Source organism: Clarias gariepinus, chromosome 8 (assembly GCF_024256425.1).
Source record: "Clarias gariepinus isolate MV-2021 ecotype Netherlands chromosome 8, CGAR_prim_01v2, whole genome shotgun sequence".
Classification (NCBI taxonomy): domain Eukaryota; kingdom Metazoa; phylum Chordata; class Actinopteri; order Siluriformes; family Clariidae; genus Clarias; species Clarias gariepinus.
Genome location: NC_071107.1, coordinates 23,485,659 through 23,508,237, shown reverse-complemented (window position 1 = coordinate 23,508,237; position 22,579 = coordinate 23,485,659). Strand labels below are relative to the sequence as shown.

The following is a 22,579-nucleotide window of genomic DNA, read 5'->3' as shown; positions in this document are numbered from 1 at the left end:
ATTTGATCGCGTCATTAAAATCGTCATTGTTTGGCAAAATTTATTCAGCCTTTTTACTTGTTCAGCCAAACACTGAAAGTGCTTTTTTTGCCTATTTTCGGCCGAATAATTTCGGTTGCCGAACATTCGGTGCATCCCTACTGCTAAGTATACTACTTACACCTTACATACATTTTTGTTTATGCATCACAAGCTACAGGGGACAGATCTCTTCAGACAACTGGGTTAAATCTTGTGAAAAAGTAGAGACTATCATAGATAGTAGCAACGATTATTTAATATACTGCCTCAGTTCAAAACCCCAAAGCCTGTAAGGTACAATATGCAAGATATGTAAAAATGTAAAAGCTAGAAATGCATTAGACTTGTAGTATTTTCTGACTTATTTTCCTGACTGGAACATACATTTAACAATAAAAAACACTGAACTACTAGCATCTAGTATAAGTTACTGTATTAACAACACTATGCACAAAAATAAACTTTTGTTCAAATTAAAGACGTTTATATACACTTGCTAACAGTTTATGACTCTGTTTAAATTTCCACTTCTCTTATTAAGATTAACTAATAGTAACAGTTTAACAGTAGCGACAGCAAATGAAAAAATAAAACAAAGCCAACTTAACCCCTGACCTTTACACCCATAAGTGCTTGTTGGACATCATATTCCAGATTTAGTCCCCCCTTTGCTATTGTTTGTTTGTTATTATAACCTACACTCTTCTGGGAAGGATTTCCACTAGATTTTGGAGCATGGCTGTGAGGATTTGCTCACTTAGTCACAAAGATAAGCACTAATGTTGGGTGAGGAGCCCTGTAAGGGGGAGGTGATGTGGAGAAACTCTAGTGGCCGGCATGCAGCCCTGACATCAACCTTGACAAGCAATCTCTTCATGGAGCTCACATTGTCATGCCGGAACAGTTTTGGATCTCATTTGGAGTTCCACTCATGAGAAGCTGAATGCTTCCAACTTTTTTTTTTTTTCACAACAAATTTTTGGGTATGTTGTGTAAAGCCTTAGGGCATTAGGGCTCAAGGATCATTTCCAAGAATACTTGACTCGAAAGTCTGGTTCATTTTTTATTAATAAGAACACAATCATTCCAGGCTCGGGAACTGTGCCCGAGTCTCCTGAAGAGGTGGTAAAGTACAGCATAATTTGGCCAAACCAAATAAACATTCAAATAAACGAACCAAATAAAAAATGGAAGCAATAGTACCAGAAAATGGAAGTAGACTGCTGTTTAGATGCTGTCTGCCTCCCCCAAAATCTGTGCTCGCAGCACGCATCACTCATCCTTTGACCAATGTACCCTTAGTTGAGGAAGGCACACAATAAAAATATTACAGTAGCTATAGCGCAAAAGCTAATTTCCTTGTTCTCTTAGGTTAAATGGCGATTTACAAACCAAGTAGGTGCATACTGCCACCTGCTGTAATGGAGGGTAACATGTAGACATGTAAGCGGACCTGCAAACAAAGAACAAAAACAATGTAAATGCTGGCCGGAGCGGGAGTGGGAGAGAAAGAGCAATCATGTTTGGGTACATTACAAATCTACCATGCCTAACGTGAAGACATCCTAGGAGCTTAAAGGAGAAAGAGATTTCATTGTTAAAGGTATTTGAAACCTGTACAACATGAATGAATAAAAGACCCATAAAAAGAAGCAAAAAATATATCCATCCAGAAGATACAATTAAATACACAATCAACTATAGCACTGGTTAAAAACACTAATTACTAATTACAAAGCATCTTCAAGCAGCTTTGTCCAACCTGTCTCAATAGCACTATGAATTCCCAGGAATAAACACTGCCATGCTGTTGGCCAAGTGTCATCTTAAGGAGCAATAATCCAAGTTATTAGTCAATGAACATCCTCTTAAGCTAAGGGTTTTGAACACAATTATAATCATGTAAATTACTTTCCTGTAAATAATTTATGACATTCAACTGCTAACTTGCCAAACAACGTGGACTCAATTAAGTGCAACTTAATTTAAACAGAGACAAAAATTATTTGCATGCATGAACACATGGCGTCCACTGTTAACGGGTCATAGTGTAATTAGCCCACAAACAAACAAACACCTGTTACTTCTAGGCTACAGTCTGGCACTTACATTTGCCTCTGTTGATTGTGTTTGATGTGCAGAAAAGCCATTAGATAACATTAACCTGCAGGCCTGCACTAATCCCAGCTACACTCAATACCAGAAAAAAAAAAAAAAAAACAGCTTTATATTTAATTACTGTACTTTACTGTTTGTGTCTCTGGTTAGCCTACTCTGGGATAAATTCTTGGGCTTTTAATCAGTCATATTTCTAGAATAATCTTATTTGTTCTGGAGAAATTAAACGTGTATTAAATCATCACACAACATTTTACGGAATAATAGTGTCTTGCTATCGTCTGTATGAAATATGGTTTTTTTTCATTGTTCTTTTTTTTTTTTGCAGAGAGCAAGTTTTTGACACCAATAGGTGGTTGTTACCATGGTAACAGAGTTACTCACCGGACACAAGTCTATTTTATTACACAGATTTAGCTGTTCTTTCTTTTCTACTACTTTATAAAAAGGGTGTTTGTGTTTAAAACCTTTCAAGGCACACTGCTAATCTCATCTTAATATTAGTTAATAATAATGAGTTAATATTAACAAAACACCAGTGAACTGCGCTTGGATTGTTTCCAAAATGTACCTTTATGTAATCTAGGGCAGTGATGTCATGAACATTCTTGCTGAGGCTATTGACCACTTTTGGTATTAATACACACAGTGATGTTTTATGTGGGCGGTGTCTGTGTGAAGGCAAAAGTATTCCCTTGACATGTTACCTAACGCTGGCTAGCAAGTTTCGTTGGCTTGTATTTTACCAGCGGCTAAAGAAAATACGAGTTTACCTGCATATCACCCACATTCCAGAACCACAAGTGTTACTAGAAAAGGTTAACATTAACCAAACACCAGTTACATATCTGATAGAGAAACCAAGTGTCTACACTAAATGGGTCTGTACTTTCTTGCCCTGCAAACCGTGCCTGTGAAACCATAACCTATCTGTTAAATCTTTGTAATTCAAGATCTGAATGTAATCATTTGAGGTATAGTAAAAGTCATCTAAAGATATAGACACGTTCGGTTTCTTTTTAGCAAAACCTGTCTTGTTTGCCAACTTCAGTTAGTCTTATTTATCTAGATAGTAATCTAAGACAAACCTGAGCATGAACCTTAGAAAGAAATCACCTAAATTATTCCTTTTTGTTCCTCAATTCCTGATTAACATTAGGTGACATAAAACCATAGACACATATCCATGCCAACAATAGACTTCACTAAACCTTACCTGATAGGAAATGCTACAAGCAAGCATTTCTGATAATCATCTAATTTCAATCCTTTCATCACAACGCATCAAACCTAAGTAGTCTTAAATTTTTTACTAGAAGTAAAAACTTATGTGATAAAGCTTTAAGTTTGAGCCACTGCTTATTCATTTCCACCATCAAACAGCACAAGATGACATTTTTGTTAGAAGATTCCTTCAATTTATGTTGAAAACACTGTGAAAAGTATGACTTGAGCTCTAAAAAAAAAAGGTCCATTACATAATAGCATTAAAATGCGATCTGGCAAATAACCTTTTTTTTTTTTTTGACTGAATGGGTAACACAAAATACACATGCCTCCCTCAGCAAAACACATAAAAACAGCACACTGAGCTGCTTTGGCACAAATCTCGGACAAAGCCTATACCTCTAAAGGATGCAGTTAACGAGATGGGCTTTTATGTTTTTAAACACAAAAGAGCATAGCCATGAATGATAAGTTGTCATTCCAGTCAACTACTGAAATGTGTAAAAGTCTATATTACAGGTAATCAAAGTAAATCACAAGGACTGAATAACACGGGATTTAACATGGCTACAGCTCAGAGGACTACAGGCCAGTCATCTGGCATGTGATGTCATAAGGCAGCTTGTCTGAGCATCTGTGTCTCACACCCACTGAACTATAAATAACCTCATCTAGGATTACACTTCACCGTTCTGTTCTCTCAGGCCTCTAGTCATATACTCAGTTTTCAAACTCTCAATTTTCATCAAAGGAAACTGCATTTCCTGCTTTCTTACTGCATACAATCCAGAGCCCTGCAGTAGAGCCAAGCTGCAACAACTAAAACAAAAAGGTCCAGGAGGAAAGGGACTTGGTTTCCAAAATGGCTTCCACTGGACAAACACATTATACTCTGAAGAGCAATATTAATGTTTAGTATAAAAAGGAGGCAGAATGTATTGAACACCTGTGTCCTGACTCTGGCTTCAGCACACTTTGATCATGCAGCATGATTAGCATCACAGTAGCCTTAAAAAGAGCAGACGATAAGAACTCATTGGTTATGAACGCAGGTGGACCCTCAGAGAGCTCCTTGTGTTGAAGCAGGAGGCAAACAGAAATTAAATACATTCAGTCAGGGCAGGAAACCTAACAAACATTTGAAAGCCTTTTTAACACGGGCATCTAACACAAATTTATACACCGCATTATTTCTCTTTTAAAAAAACTTACATCCACTATTTACATGCAAACCATTGTAGTGCCTGCAACCACAAGAAAATGAAGATGTGCAGGTTCAGACTCGGTGTCACGGACAAAAATTTCCTAAGATCTGGTTTTTAATGCACAGCCTGTGAAATACTACCACTCTTTATACAAGACCTGCTTCTCATCAAATGCAGAAAATCAAGTGCAAACCAGACAATAAACCTTTGCTAACTCCAGTCCTTTTATAAATAGCTTCTTCATTGTTTCCAAAAGCTTTCCAAAATAGTGAGTCATTTTATGGCTTAAAAATAAACTTACCTGCCTTTATATAGGCATGTGTTCAACAGTTATGCATCCAGGTGATCTGCTGCTCTTCCAATACCCCCTACATTCCACTGATGTGAGCAGAGAAGGCCTACATAGTGTCGAGATGTACGCCACTGCAATGATGTAACCACTGGACCACTGTCACATGGTCCGTTACCATGCCTACCGTGCCTGGAGTGGCAGCTAAGAGTGGTTTCTATAGCAACAAAGCGCTTCAACAGGGCTCTTCAGTGCATCTTTGCTGTGACCAGTGCCTTCTCTGGAATGGGGAGTGAAGGATCAAGCAAAACAAATAAAAAAAATTGGGCCATCACACTCAGATTTCAAAACCAAATAGTACATAGAAGAGACGATTTAGCTGTTTTTGCCCAGTCCATTTAAATGCCTAATTAAAGCTTATGGTTAGCCTTGTTTTCACTTAACTGTGCACCAAGGATAAAAATGATGTAAATATATACACACACTTTTCTGGTGCGATAAGTCAAATTTCTGCTAATTTAAGATGTGAAAACCTGAAGCAAAACACAAAAAAACTATTATTATTTTTTTTTTAAATAAGGCTTAAGAAAAAATTATAGAAAAAACACGCTACTTTTGGTTGACATTTAAAACTTTCAAGACTCCTACAAGACACAGGATTCATGTTTTCAGTCATGGAATTAATTATGGTAGGATAGTGTAACAGTAGTGTTCTTTAAGCATAAAACAGCAAATATTTTTAAGTAAATACTGATTTTTAACATTATTATCAGCTAACAGAGTGAGGAATGCTGCAAAACTAAAGCCTGCACGGTAAATAAATGTAACATGCTTTTAGATGTAAATAACAAATTTTTTAAATTAAAACTACAGTGGAACCTTGGATTGTGAGTAACTTGGTCTGTGAGCATTTAGCAAGACCACAAGCCAAGCGTCATGTGATCACAACTGAGCCAATGATTCCTCTCTGTGCGGGGTTGTGGGTAATCATTACCCATGCTCAGTCTCAGTGCGTGTGCATCATTCATATAGTCAACACCCATGCACGTTATTATAACGTTATTATAACGGTTATATATATATATATATATATATATATATATATATATATATATATATATATATATATATATATTTAAAAAAAGTACGTACGTCAGAGTCTGACAGAAAGCAGTGCTTCTGTTAGTGTGTGCGCATCATTAGAGAGGTTCATTGTCAAAGAAGTTTTCAAACAGAGCAGTGTTTCCGTTAATGTGTATTTGTGCGTTTGCGCTTGTGTGTGTGTGAGAAAATCGCTAGTTGAAAGTCGTTTTAAATACTTAGTTTACATTCTTGAATAGACTGTTGTTAATCAGTTGCTCTGATTAACAACATACTAATAAATACAAAGTTTGTGTTTTGAGAGAAAACATTCATGGTTTAAAAATTATAAAAGCATGGATACTGGAAGTAGTGATACGTCAGTGAAATACATTGTTATTCTACTCTAAATAACACACAATAAAGGCTATTAAAAAGTGCAGCAATTGATTATACCCAAATAATAAATCAAGTGGATTGAGCCAGGACAACAAGAGAGCGCTCTCAGTCGCCCTCTTTTCCCGGGTTCACCCCCGACCTAGAAGCTGGCTGCCTAAAGAGCTCCAGGGAACTGTTTTTTTACGCAGTGGTGGCGAGCTCCAGGACTTACCGTGGATCTAGCCACTCAAGCGGCGAAGTGGTGGGTGGCAGTTATATTTGTTTGTATATGTGTTTGGTTGTTGGATTTAAATATTAACAACGTTTCTCCAGAATCGATTACTCCACCTTTAAGGTTTATATAACATACAAACTAGGTGAAAAGGACATAGATAGGAGTCAACACAATTTATTTTGTTGAGTACCAGTTTGGTCTAATTTGCATTGGTCACTCAGTCTTATATGCTAGGGCCTAGCCTATACTCGACTCTTATATGCTTATATGGTATAGGATACCCTAAGTTTTTCTTACCTTTTTTAATTGAAACACAACAGGACATTGTTCTTGTTACATAATGTTCTGCTGTATATGATGTAATAATAAATAAAATAACATTTTTGTCTTGCCCTTAGGTGTAATTGCCAAGTTGCCTTTTTATAGAACTTTAAAAATACCTTGGTGCCCCTGCTATTTGTAGGACATTCAAGGCCTTTACTGCAGTGCCCCTTGAGACATGAAATTCATACACTGGTTATGTCACCGCAAGTATTTGGTTAAAAAAATATATTACCATATGTTTAGTGTAAACCAATCAGGCATAACATAGGGTCCAATGACAGGTGAAGTAAAGGACACTTCTCATTACCATGGCACCATGTGCAGTGGAATATATTAAACAGCAAGTTAACAGTCAGTCCTTAAACTTGATTTGTTAGAAGCAGCAAAAAAATGGGCAAGCATAAAAATCTGAGTGATTTTTTTTTTTTTTTTTTTTTTTTTTTTTTTTTTTTTTTACAAGGGCCAAATTGTGATGTCTAGACGACTGGGTCAGAGCATCTCTAAAACAGTAGGAGTTGGGGGTGTTTCCAGTAAGCAATTGTTAGTTAGTCTGTTAGTCTGTTCTGATGAATCATGTTGTCTGTTACAGCATGTGGACATCCAGGTACATGTGTGTTGCTGAGCCACGGAGACTTTACAAGACTGACTGTTGTATACTATAGAACGTTATAAATGTATAAAAGTAAAATAATATACAGTGTGTGAAAAACAATTTCCATACAATTTAATAGTGCTTAATAATCGATTAATCTGCCAATATTTTCTTTTCGATTAACCAATAAATCAGATTGAAAAAGACAAAAAAACAAAAAAAGCATTGATTTCCATCCCTTTATTTAAAAACAGAACTAAAACCTTTAGAAAGTGCACAAACATGTTGCTCCTTCAGCTGTTATAATATTAATAAAATAAAAATGGACTAACACAAAAGCAGACAAGTATGCTTTACATCTGCCAAATATATACAGTGTAACCTTGGATTATAATTCGTTCCAGAAGCAGGCCCCTATTCCTAAACACTCGTAAACCAAATAAAATCACTAACGGAATCACTGCTGTAAAGTAAAAATAAAACAAATTAACCTGCACTTTACCTTTGAAAAGAATCGCAACAGAGCAGTGTTTATGTGTAGAGAAAAGAGAGTGTGTGTGTCTATGAAGGTGAAAGTAGGAGTGGTCTGTGTGTGTGGCACGGTGTCCAATGACATCAATGCGCAAGACCAAGTGTTCACTTCGCTCCGCGCTCAACTAAAGTTTTTTTTTTATAATCAGTTTTTTTAATTTTTATAAACTCCGCATTGCGAGACAATTGATTATGAAATTCGTTGCCATTCGTCTTTTAGTAATAGATTTTTATCTATTCGTTGTTGCAGCCCTAATTTACTACGACTAGGCACACAAAATTATAGTGAAAATTCTAAGTGTGTTTAACCAAAAAGGCAAATTTTAACACGCATGTATGTATAATCTATGGTGTGTGAAAAACACGGTGTGTGAAAAACAATTTACTATACGACTAGGTACACAAAATGATACTGAAAATTCGAAGTGTGTTCAACCAGGAAGGCACATTTTAACACGTATGTATGTACAGGCAGACAACCCCTAAAATTAAAGCTTGTAATCGGACACGATGCCTCACTAAAAATAAACAAACTAGTGTTGGCAAGTAACTTGGTTCCTCACTTCCATTTAACTGGCCAGACTGGAGCTTCTCAAACTTCATCCCCAGTCCAAACTAGTCAGTATTGTTTAGGAAAACTGATAGCTGAATGAGAACTTCAACAGCTGCCTTTATCTTCTATTTAGACCCAGGTTTCTGGCCACTAAGAAGTCCTGATTTGGCTCATACTGTATCTGTACTAGAAAAAGCTGCACATCTGTGAAAGAGGAGGTAGTGAACAGTGATAAGCAAGCCATGTAAATGACAAATGTGATGCAAAAGACAGGACTGCTGATTAGTGTCTCACAAGTGTGGGATGAGCCTACTAGAAATCCTTAGGTAAGAAAATAGAAACAGTGAGAAGTGTGTCAGATGGCCAGTGGGCGGACAAGCAGCACATAAGACAAAGTCTCACTAGACATCAGATCAACACAATACACTTTGGGCTTGCAAAGGGGTACATGCAATTCTCGTTGGGTTTGATTACCACGAACAAGCCTGCTTTATCCATCAAGCTTTACCATCAACCTGGGGTAGTTTGTCCTTCTAAATGTGGGACCAAGCTTAATGTAAGAGATTTTCTACTTATGTCATGGAAAAAGAGCTGATGACTCAGTCAGCTCCCCACCGTCTTTGGCGTATCACTGTCTACATGCCCGTTAGCCAGCGTCCAAAACATCACAAACGATTTCTGGAATCAAACCACTCCTTCACTTCCCAGGTTCTCCTTGTACTTGCGGACTGCAATGTGAGCTCTAGACAAAAGAGGAAAATTATAAATGGATAGACGTGATGTCTGTTATAGATAATCATAAGTGTTTTAAAGGTCTTCTAGCAATCATCATTTGTAGACTAAAAAAAAATTTTTTTACAAATCACAAGATACAGAAGATTTCCAGATACCAACAAGATAACTCAATTTTGGAAACCCTACAGCAGATCCGTACACTGTTTGTCTGCATGCAGAGGCTTTCTCCTAATCAAGGAATCTACAGTAAGACAATAATAATCTGACAGTCACCATAATAATCTAAGACATAAACCACCACACTAAAAAGCTAAACATCGCAGGTAGTTATACGAATAACAAATACCACACTTCTGAATTAATCTTGCCAGCATGTGCAGCCTACGGTGTAACTAAAACATAGGATGCCTTAAATATAAACTGCATTAAAGCAGTTCATCAAGTTCAAAATAGAAAAAAAGCAGATGCACATCTTACAAATAAGGATGAAACAATTACAGCTGAACAATGTGAGTTGCTGTTTAAATGTTCAGACCAAGAAAGCATTAGTCTGAAGCAGTTATTAATACTTGAACAGTTAAAAAAAAAAAAAAAAAAAAAAGCACACCCTAGTAACTTCAGCCTGAAGTATGGTTATAGATACAAAATAATTACTTAAATTATCCTAAAGTTATGCTCAGTATTTTACCACAAAGTTGTACAAGTCATTCACCGGGGTAAGGCGTTTTTGCTATCAGTACATTGTATTCATAAGCGCAACACAGAAATCTCCAAAACCAAAGAAAGAATAACATGTAGTTTGTTCTGACTTCAGCAAAGTGATATACAAATGGGATATTCATAGTGGCATGACCAAACTTTATCCTGTAACTATAGCATGAGGTGCACAGATGAGAAACTGTCATACAACTCCGCAACACAGAGCTAATAACGACACTAGCCAGATTTGAGTAATACGGTACTTCCGTCTTTCTCCAGACACTGACTTTGCATACTCCTACACACATCGGTTCTTCAATTACTTCATAGAGTACTATAGAGTATTAACCACCTTATCCATACTTAACCACATATTACTATGCCAGATACATAAGCTGAAATAAAGTATTGTCTATGTACAGTATCTGTGTGATTTAGTCAATACAGGTATCCTGTTTAGCTTTGCTAGTATATACTGTAATATTTATTTGCACAAGGTCCAAATGAACATGCGTGTCAAGTTTCAATTTCTTCGACATCAATCGTGTGGTCCAGTGTCAACATACGTTTGGTGGCTCAGTGGTAGGTGTTTCGTCTGCCATGCGGAAGGCCTCGGTTCGATTCCCAGCCAGTGCCAGTAATGTTACTGCCCATTTTATTTTTGTAGATTAAAAGTATTAGATTAGATAAAAAAATTAAAACTAACGTTACACTTGCTTTGATGGCAGCAGGAGGTCTACCGCTATCTTAGCTTGCTAAATTAAACAACTTTCGTTAAAATGCCTAAAACTAAACGGTGTGGCTATATTGCACAAGAAAGGATTACGACACTGCACCGTGCAGCAAATGTTTTACAGCAGTTGAAACATTTGAGGTTACACGGAATAAACTTTAAAGCAGAGGGATGGACCGTGTTTGGCAGCTTGCGGACAAAAGGTGGCACTATTGGTGTGGATGACCCCAGCCCCAGTTATACCAACCGTAGCAAAAACGAGTCCACCAATTAGGATGACGACAGCAGCCTTTCCGCAGGTTAGTAGTAGGCTAATGTAATGTCAATTGCAAAATGCAAATCTTGCATTCATGCTAACAAATGGTTAAACGATTTGTAAAATACTAATGTAACATGCATTCTGTTTATAATTATGCTTTTCCAGCTAGTACTTGTAGTACTACAACAGTGACCCCAATTACCATTGCAAAGAAGGCATATTTGACTAAGGAGAATTATAATTTTTTTTTTTGTTCAATAAAAATGTATTCTTGAGTCATCCACCATCATTTTGTGGCTTTTGTAAAGTATCGATTCAGGCACCTTTTTAGCGCTGTACAATTTTAAAAGTATCGATTTGGCACTGGTATCGAAAAAGAAAAAAAAAAACAATACCCAACCCTATGTCCAAACCCCCCAGCCACTGGAGGCAGTGCCGGTTCCAAGCCCGGATAAATGGGAGTGTTGCGTCAAGTAGGTCATCCAGCGTAAAATCTGTGCCAAGTTGTTGTGCGGACCGGGTCTTCTGCTATGGCGACCCCTTGCCGGTAGCAGCCGAAAGACCAACAACAACATTAAGATGATCTGACAAATGCATCAATGTGCTCTAATTATGCAGGTTAATCCCATATTAAAACACTGTGGAGTGGTTTAATGTCAAATACGAGTTTGCTGTAATATAAAGGATATCCATAATATACATATTGTGTAACATTAAGCATGAAAAACATAGGCGAACAACCTGCACAAAGTAAGGTAAAGTTAAGTTTTTGGAAGGGTGGTTTAAAGCTTAAATGTGGGAGCTCTGGTCATCAAGACCATTACCCCGGTTTATCCAAAAATGTGCATATGGGCAAAACAAACTCCTGCTGTGTATGTCTGCTGTTTGAAACCCCCTACCTAACTCAGTTACCACTTACATGCAAATTTAACCTTGGTTTTGCAAAATTTCTATAGCGGCTAACGTAGGCCTGGGCGATAAAACGATAACGATATGTATCGCGATAGACGCGTGATCGATATCAATAAAAAATGTGTTCGATAAAACGTTCGATAATTTTTATTCTTTGTCGGAAGAAAGCAGAGGTTTGGTTGCTGTCATGCGCACTCGCTCCGTGACCAGCACTAGGACCCTGACGTAGTACGGTCGCGATTCAGGAAGCATAAAAGGAGACAAGATGGCGCTTCACATCGCTCAGTCTGCCCATGCCGTTTCTGACGCTTCGCCGAGTCTTATGAGAGTACTCACAATTTTGGGTCTAATTTCTGATTGAGTGCGAGTTGCTAGAACGCGGAATTATGTAAACTCTTGCTCTCGGCGTGAGAGAGTTCTTACAATAACTCCCGTGGTTATCCTGCCTGTTCGCGCTATTTCCGCATTTTGGGTATACAGTCCACGCTACAAGATCAGAAAAAGCACTCTATGCGCGTGCAATATCTCCACTGCCCGCTTAACAGCTCGATTCTGCACGTGCAGTTTATTCCCGGCTAGCTCAACGTGTTCTCCGTGCACGCGCAGCTTCTCGATTCTGTGCGCGCTTAACTCTGTCTGCACGCGCATGCAACATTTTTTTTATACGACGCGTCTTCGCTGAGTATTTAATTACTTATTTATGTATTTTATTTAATTAAGTATTAGAAATACTTAATTGATTGATTAGAAATACTTCATTGGAAAGTTAATTGGAAACTAACCTAATTCAATAAAATACAGGCTTGCATTATTTTATTTTTGGAATCTGATGTAGTTGTTCCTCAAGTTACAACTACATCATCAGACGTTTATAATAATAACAGAAAAAAAAAAAAACATGCCACAGTTTTGTCCTTTGTGGTAGTAGCCAGTTTTGGTGTAACAAGGTTTACATTTTGCTACCAATTATAAAATGTAATCTGTGTGTTAAGAGGCTATATCCCATTAAGCTGATCTGATGTGTGTTGCTCTGCCTGACTAATTTTAAGTTACTGTGCCTTATTTGAGAAAGATGGTCTACAGTAGCCTTAAATTCTAATTTTCTAAAATAAACACTTGGTGGTTCTTCATGATCTTGACTGTAGCCTATTTCTACAGTTTTCTTTTTTTAATATAGTTAATTTAGAGTTAGTTTTATTTCTACAAATGGTGCAAACTCTGCTAGATTATAGATAAAAGATTCCCATTCCCCTGCCTAGACTAACGTTAATTTATATGGTAATGCATTTATTTGAACTTTATTATTCATACACTAAATGCTGTCTTGTGTCAACATCTATGTTTCTTGTGGTAAGCTAAACTACAATGATTCCAGTTAGCTGGTTAGCTAGGGCACAGCTAAAGGTTTGACATATGTCCTTTCCACGCCCCTAATTATGCATGAATTTATGGCTATGATAATTCACAAAATAACTTTGCCTGATAAGTTACATAAAAATTCACTCCACATACAGTTGTCATAAACCATTCTCTTTTAGGTACCAGGCTGTAAACATGTTAAACATCTTTAACATAGGACTCCGTGGAGATTGACTCGTTTGGCTCATTTTTCAGAACCGGGGGTTACCCTTGGGTAAAACAATAAGACTTACATAAACTGGATGTCTATTGGAGATTGGGAAACATAAAACAATCTACACATCCATCACAGAACTACTATGTTATCAGGGCATTTTGTGAGCTTTCACACATGGTGTAAAAACCAAGCCAAGTCTCTCTCTCAAGGACAAATGGCAGCTAATTGGGGACACAAAAAGATAACCAAAATGCAGAGGCTTCTGCTTCTTTCTGCCTTTCCAACCAATATAATCTCAGCCTACTCTGCATGTGTGCACACTATTATAACTGTTGTACAACCATTTCACACAAGATCTTTACTTATTAAAAAAATAACCCATTTAAAATTATGTTCCAGCAATACCGTTGTATTGTTCCTTATTCCCAGAATCATCTGCACCAGTATACATGTTTAAAGTCAAATAGTGGGAAAACCAACCAGGAAGAGCTTTAAGATGTATTTTGGTAAGCTGATTCGGCAAACCAAAGGCAGGCTGCAAAATCTAAAATGTACTAAATGCAAATGATTAAGGTAAAGGCAGCTCACTAAAGAGTTTTGCACTGGAGTTTGCATCAGTAAACAGTTCACAACTTTAACAAAACACAGTTCTTGTTAAAACTAACCTGAGTTTTCCATACACACTTTGTGGTATATATAGCACACATTTATATTTTACAAATTACACTATGCAGTATCACTCAGATAAGGGTTCCCTTTTAAGTCTGGTTCCTCTCAAGTATTATTCCTCATGTCACCTCGGGGTTTTTTCCTTGGTACCTTTCTTGCTTAGGAATATAAAATGTATTTTATATAAATCAGATGTTATAAATATCTGTGATAAATGTCTGATATAATTTTTTTTATAAAGCACCTTTTTGAGATCATCCATTGTTAAAAGTGCAAAACAAATAAATCTGAACTGAATTCTCACAGATCCTCACCAGTGTGATTAGTGGAGGAGTTAAATGATTAAAAACTATGTTTAAAGACAAACTTACAGAAGCATGTGTTTATTCTCCTTTCAAGATCAAAAATGAAGGATCTCATCTGTTTAGCCCGTGGCACTAGCAAAACAAATGTTAGGCATTAAACAGTAATGTTTAATAATTCAGCCATGGTAGTTGCTTATCCAGACCTTTTTAAGTCAGGGAGTTTATAAAACTGCAAGGAATGATTTATTATATTTAGTTATAGCACAGCACGTCAGAAGGTGTGCGTTATTGTAGTCTAACCCCACGGCTTGAACAGTAGTTTTGACTGGGACATGAACAATCGGTTTAGACTATATTATGTGCTGGGTGGGTTATACCAGAAGTTCACAGACACATGGACACTCGCATAAACTAAAAACTAACCCAAAGATGAGGCAATGTTTTATGGGACATTTATTTACATTACTAGAAGAAGCCATGGTTTAAAACACTTTCCCTGCTCAGGAAAATCTGCCAACAGAGAAGTTAACCCTTTTTTTGGTTTGGTTTCTTAAGAGAAATGATAGGGTGTGTTTAATAATGAGAGAGTGTTGAACATTCCACAACATTAAATCTAAACATAAATTGTTAAAAATCACAACATGTTGCTCATTAATAAATGAAGCATTTTAATCACTGAGATAACAGTGGATAGCAGTACTATATACCAGACCCAAACTCTAAATCTAGAGTGTGCATACATATACATATATACAAGTATATATAACAGTCTAAAATGCTGAAGACTCGATTAAAGATGGCACAAACATTTTAAAAACCCGGAAATGAAAGGATGGACAATATCAAACCCATACTCATTCAGCTCACCCACTTCTTGGGATGCTATTATGCTGCGGTCTTGGGCACGGATCCTGTTAAGCTTCACCCTTAAAGTTTGGTACGTTTCCGCAATATGAACGCTCTGTGCTAGGCCCTGGCACGGATCAGCTTGCCTTGCCTGAGTCCACTTAAAAAAGATGATCTCTCAAGCACAGTACAGTGTACTTGGGCATGGCTTAAATCAAATATGTGAGCTGTACCTAAACCCAGAAGTGGGTTGTTTACAATGTGACATCATCAAAGCCATCGGTCTCCTCCAATCTCTCTGTAAATGTGCAGCATGTGCCAATTTTTAGAGATGGGCCCGATCCGATATGATATCGGTATCGGGTCCGATATAGCCGTAAGTCCGTCATCGGATATCGGTCGGACAGGCCCGATCTATATATTCCAGTTCGCAGCTTGCACTGGACCTTAAACTCGACGCAATGCACCACTCCTTATTCCATACCGTGAATCTGCGGCAACTTCGATCTGAGCAAGCGAATAACATTAGCCGTTGTTGTGAACAAAATGTCGCTCGTTTGGAGATACTTTAGTTTAGAAGCGCCGAAAAGCAAGACGGCTACTTGCAATGTGTGTAAAGCCAGCGTGCCGAGGGGTGGAAGTACGGTTGCGTCGGACAATACAACTAATTTAATCAAGCACCTGCAGAGATTTCCAGGAGTTTATGCTAGCAAACAGGGAAAAAGACACCAGGCAGCAGACGCCAAAAACGTTTGACTTTTTTTTTTTTACTCTAAAGATGTTTATTTCTTTGCACTTTTATTTTAAAGCTTCATTCAGTTGGTGCTGTTGTTGGTCTGTTGCTTGACCTGTCAAATAGATGCGTCTGGCCTTATTTTTTTTAACTTACTTTTTTGATAGTTAAGATATTTATTTAAAATGTATTAGTTTTGCACTTTTATTTTTTACACAGTTGTTGCTGCTAAAATGGACATAATACTTGAACTTATTTCAACCAAAATTGTTGTGTTTTTGATATTTACAAAATTTTACAGCTGTTGCTGCTACCTTTTTGTGAAGTGTGACATAAATTCCTTTGGAATGCCTTTAAATTCAAAGTAGTTGTGTATATTTTTTGCTCTTCTAACAAATGCTTAATAGTTTATTTATTCTGTGATGTAACATTACAAACAGCACAATTTCAACAAAAATAATGCTAATATTAAAGTAAAAAGATGTATTATATCGGAATCTGTATCGGTATCGACAGTCGTGTATCGGAATCGGATCGGAACTGGAAAATCGTGGATCGGCCCATCACTACCAATTTTATCCGTTGAACTACATGACCATAGCTGATTAAGTAGGACATTATCCCTGAAACATCAATAGTACACAGCACAAAAGCTGACAGCTTTATGTTCGTCTTCTATTTGTGTTTATTGGAGGCAACCAACAACCACCTGCTGTATCGGAGAGTGCTAATATGCAAGCTTTCTCAGGAACAGAAATATATTATAAAAGTTTTTATATTAGACAGAAATGATTTGTACCATCCCCAGTAATGATTGCCCCCCGCCCCAAACTTCCCCACTGGCCAGCGTTCACATCACTTTTTGTTTTCCGTTCTCGGGTACGCTTGCGTATTTCTGCTCTCCGATACAGCAGATGGCAGTATGCACCCATTTGGTTTGTAAGCCATCATTAAACACGAGAAGAAAAGATCATAAAAAATATTTAGACTTTTGAGCTATTGCCTGATTTTACTGATATTACCCCAAGGTCGAGAGCAACAATCTCACGCGCCTTCTTACTGGATCAGCTATGGCTGTGTAGGTCAAGGGATGATATTTACACAGATTTTGAAAAAAGATCAAATTTGATAAGGTCAAAATCTACTTCCTTTGCCTCCCATATCAGATTTAATCAATGCGAGAGTTCGCTGTACTGTGCTGCAGACCACAATTTCAAGCGGACTCGGGCAACGTGAAACAATTGTGTTCTCACTGATCAAAATTAATCTCGGGGTCAAGTGTTCTCGGATATGCCCCCAGGTCCTAACATAAAAACGCCCTTAAGTAGTGTGAACTCTAGCTAGCGGGGGAGAATGGAGGGGAGGATGCAATCATGCCAGAATACGGTATCAATCAAAGAATTGAAGGAGTGCAGCCATATGTAAAGTGTCAAGGCTGCCTAAAAGGTGTGTGAGAGAAGCTAAGAAATTTACCTACAAATTTGCCCTGGTGTTATTTCGAAAAAAATTAAATACTAGATGCCTGTAAGCTATATGAAACTGAGTTGCCGATTGCTTTTTAGAAAACTAGATTATGTAATAACGTCTAGCAAATTACATAATAATACGCGCTTTTAAAAAACTGTACTTTATATATAAATTGTAATAACGAATCAATTTTTAAGAAGTTATATAACGTTAGTTGTCAGGGTCGTTAGGTAATTTTACATTCTTGCACTTGCAAATAATGGACTTCAGCCTGCCTAAGTGATATGAAACTTAGTAGTGATTTATATAACGACAGCGTTAAAGAGCGCAAAGTCTAACGTTACTGCTGCAGTGGGGAAGGCGCGCTGTGTCTGTTAGCTCTGCCTCTGTGATAAACAAGCTAATATGTCCAGTGCAATACGTTGGCCTGTACTACGAGTCTACCCATTTACGTCACTGTTTAAAAAGACACCATTACGTAAGCAGAAAAACTAACTGAAACAACGAATTCGTTCAACGATAAACGATTATTTTTATATTCAGGTTTCCGCGAGCGTCAGGTGTTACACAACACAGCTAGCAAACCCACTAGCTAAAGCTAAGCCTGTCGTTTCTGTTTGCCAGAATACCAGAAAGTGACTTACCTTATCTCAGGATGTCTTTATCCCTTTACAGGTTGCCACGTACCAAGCAGGCAATGACTCGACTTTCTTTCTCAGTGCAAAACTGTTTCTCTCTGGACATCTAAATTAATTACTGTGGCTCCAATCGCTAACCGCTAGCGCAGTTAGCGAGACAGGCTAGCTAATGCGGCTATTTTGACACGGCAACTTTTAACGGCTCTCTAAACACACTGTAGCTCCCGTAATAAGCTTTTTTATACATATTTGACACCAAACGACACTGAACTACAGTGTCAGGCATAAAAAAAAGGAAATTTGTATTTTTACGTATTTTTATTTTTATTCGGACGCTAAAGCAGCGTTTGCGCTAACTAGGCTACATGTTCTAACCAGATGACGTCCTGCCTGTCGCTGACGGCTAGCAGTCTGCACTGAACTGCGCGAGGGGCGTGGCCTCTGCCTGTCACTTGTCCGCCATTGGCCAACCGCTGCATGATGTCTGGTTGACTTGCTAAACTGGTTTGCGTGCGCAGGCCGAGATAGCTCTGTTTTATGGAATGCAAATGGGGTTTTAACAGAAATAATGCTAATGAACTTGACACTTGCATTGTTGCATTAGTCTCATATAGGCCCAGAGATCACTTTCATTCATCTTCAGTAGATTTATGCCTACTTTCACACAGCAGGCAAAAGTGGTTCAAAGAATTTTTTTTTATTGTTAAACTGTTCACACTATACTTGGCCTTTATCTGACATTAATCTAAACACATCATTCTCCTGAACTAACCCGCATGTGCCAAGGAACAATGTCACGCGATGTGTTCTGGATCACTGTAAAAATCTTGCATGATTCAGCTGCTTCATTCGTTTCTTTAGATTTTGCTTTTAAACTTTTCCTTTAGCCCTCCAGTCAGGTTCTCCTACAACTGTGTCCAGGCATTTATTTTATCATCTCTTTTAACAGTTCTCATTCATTATGAGTGTAATGCTTAACTTAAGGTCATTTTGGTTGCCCTTAGTATCACTCCAAATGTTTACGAGGTGTGTTACATTATTATTGCTTCACTGAAATCCGTCTATATTGTTATTCTTTTTTCTTTATGTTATGTTTTATCCAAAATTATCATGAATATTAAACAGGATTGAGATAAAGTTTGAATGAATTCTGATCCGCCTTTTCAGACAACATGTCAGATAATGCGTCAATGTTAGGTTTTAGATGATTGTCAGAATTGTTAAGGTTTAAGAAAGAAGAAGAATTCTTCTTGTGTCCACCACACCCAGATACACTTACTGGCCAGACCCCGATTTGGGTAAAAGATGGGCAAACACACATGCATGCATGATGTCTAAAGATCTTTATAAGTATATTTCAATTTGCACAGTATATTTCTATTTTTATGCACATCATATTTCTATTTTTATTATTTAGTTCTATTTTTCCTAGCACATTTCTATTTTTATTTTTAGTTCTATTTTGTCCTAGTTTAATTTAATTTTTCTATTTAATTTCTATCGTATTTCTTTTATTCATATTTATTTCTTATTTGTAAACTTTAATTCTCTTTTAGGGTCAATGGCAGTCGTATAAGCATTTCACTACATTTCGTACTGTGTATGTTTGTGTATGTGACAAATAAAATTTGAATTTGAATTTGAATTTGAATATCTCTGTTTATTATCAGCAAAGAGAGCATATTTAAGCTTTTAGTCAGGTTTCTTAAAAGAACCAATCATTAACATGGAAGTCATAGAGAGACATCGAGACAGACAGACGATAAGAAACACATTTGCATTTCCTGGTTAAATAAACACAGTTTTAGCAGACGCAAGCTGTTTCATATTTGTCTTCATATACAGGCTATAGGATGTATTATCACATAAGGAGTCAGGAAGCTCAATAAGTGGTTGTTTTATGGGCATAGAGGCATAGGAAGCTTCACATCATATTATAAAACCTTATGATTAAATTCCTGTCAGATTTTTTTTTTTTTTACTGTTTGCATAGCCATGACACATGCAATGAAAAAAAAACTGTTTTACAATTGGAGGAAATATCTGACGTGGGTCACTTTTGCCTGCTGTGTGAACACAGTCTGTGTAAGTCAGGGTTGTGGTGGGTAGGAATCAGGGGGCCTGGTTATGTGGACACAGACTAAATTCACAGAGAGACCTTGAGATAAAAAGAAACAAACCCAAGAGGTAACCCTGCCTTGTCTTGGAGACATCAAACAGTGGAATAATAAACCATTACTCTTATACAACTGAATACTATGAAGTCAAACACCATTAAACGTGTTCAAAGGATGTTTGGTGTGAGCAGTAGGTGCAAGTCTACGGTATCCAGGTGTATTCAGTATCCACTGTAGCAGGGATGGCTCTTGGGTATAAACTGATCTTATGAAGTAGAGATCTTTAGGGTATCCATGCGGGACCACCCACAGCAGCAGAATGTGAGTCACAACTGCAGAAATCTCCAAACTAAAGTAGAGCATCAGGATGAATCAGGCAGATCCGGAGGGGAAAAGAAGTCACAGCAGTAGAAGTGTATTTTGATCATGCAACAGCATCACAGCACCCACCAGGAGTACATTCGAAGCTTGATTAAAAAAAAAAAAAAATAGAGAACAGAGTATTAGAAATTATATTACTGTAGGTATATACTGTATAGGCTATTTTTTTTTCCCACAAAACCATTGACTTATTTATCACGTACTCTTACCACAAAGACACACACATTGTGGATCACAATGTGCAATCTGCAATCTGCAATTGTTGTTGTCCACGCATGAATCATATTCTGGATACGAGTAGTGACACTGATATGGTACTAGAATGGCAGTGGGACAAGTTTATTCGCACAAGTTTAGGTGTGAACCTACACATTGGTACCATTGCAAAGCCCATCAATTTGCCACTAAAAGTTCATTGGCGCTGTTGGCCTCAGAATAGTACAACATTTTCTTATGTCTTTATCAGCAGTCCAATGATGGTCCTTTTTCAAGAACAATCTGTTCATAGCAACAAATGTTCTACAGGCAGTAATTGTACACATACAAAGTGGAAGGGTTTGGAAATGTACAAATGGTTGATATTTACATGCACATGTTAAACATCAATATTTCTTCTGGAAGTTATCTATTTAGACTTTGACGCTGGTCAATCTCTAACTCTCTCTCTCTCTCTCTCTCTCTCTCTCTCACACACACACACACACACACACACACATACACGCACACACACACACACAACAGGCCAGGGACTGGTGATGCGTGCTGATTTGCAACACTGTCTGTCGTCCAGTTTCTGGTGTAACCCATCACAGAGCTAAAAAGCCTGCACTGTGCTTAATGAGTGCTGCTGAAGCATTGCTATGGAGACTGCAGAGGGCCTTTCATCACCATGGAGACTATGGAGGAGTGTGTGAACACTAGGATTGTCTTATTCAGAAACGAATTGGGAGAGCTGAACTTAAGGCCTGGAGCTCTTCAAGAGACGCATTTCAGAAAGCATGACAGGTCTGACATTGTGTTAGAGTCAACTTCGATTCAAACATTGTAATTTATATTGAAGTGAAATGGGAAAGATGTGATGCAGTGCAAATGATGTCAAATGTAAAAAAAAAAAAAAAAAACAGGAAACCAAAACAAGTGAAGAAAGGAACTGCAGTCTGAACTGCAATGTGAAATTTATCACACAGTTTATGTACTGTATACATTACATACATACATACATACATACATACATACATACATACATGCATATATACACAAGGGCAATCAAGTCAAACCAGGACTTCATGAAATTCTAAAATTGACCCAGAATGAATCCCTGACACACTTCAAGCACAGTACTGTATATTGATGAGCCTCATAGCCCACTGCAGTCGTTCCAGTGAGTGCCTCACCCTTGGTAATTAACAGATTTGTCATTAACATGCAGAAAACATGCATCTGTCTGTGGAAACTGTACACACAATTATTCACAAACACCACTCGCACATTACTCAAGAACTCGGCTAACAAGATAGGACCTAAAGTTCTCGCTCCGGAGCTCCTGGGAGGCCAGAGTTTCAGATATGAAGCAGAGACAGTCCGATCCTGGCTCAAGCATACTGAGAAACCTTTCTACTTTGATAGTGTCCAAGTGCTAGTAAAATGATTGGATAACAACATTAGTGCATTACTGGAACAGCAACTCTCATAATGATACTAGTTTTAGCAACTCTTTCTCATTCTGTGCCTCGTGAGGAGACTCACTCATTCATTCTTCATCTATACTGCTTATCCTGTGTACAGGTGGCAGGTCGCCGGGAACCCATCCCAGGAGACAGAGGCAGAATATACAATCACACAGTCACACATCAGGCAATGTTTGTTCCCAAGTCAGCTAAGTCAAAGTTTTTATGTAAGCCTTATGTAAGAAGCAATGCAAAAGTAATTCATGGTCACAGTAACAATTAAAGATTA

The 22,579-nt window shown here is 37.6% G+C and overlaps 1 protein-coding gene across 2 annotated transcripts in view; it reads right to left on the bottom strand.

Annotated features, from left to right (window-relative positions):
- ppm1ba (protein phosphatase, Mg2+/Mn2+ dependent, 1Ba) overlaps positions 1–18,518 on the bottom strand; it is a 52,740-nt gene extending 34,222 nt beyond the window's left edge. For both annotated transcript variants that reach the window (XM_053501853.1, XM_053501852.1), the window contains exon 1: positions 18,132–18,518. The gene's annotated coding sequence lies outside the window, so the exon portion shown is untranslated. The remainder of the gene's footprint in view (positions 1–18,131) is intronic.
- Between the last annotated feature and the right edge of the window lie 4,061 nt (positions 18,519–22,579).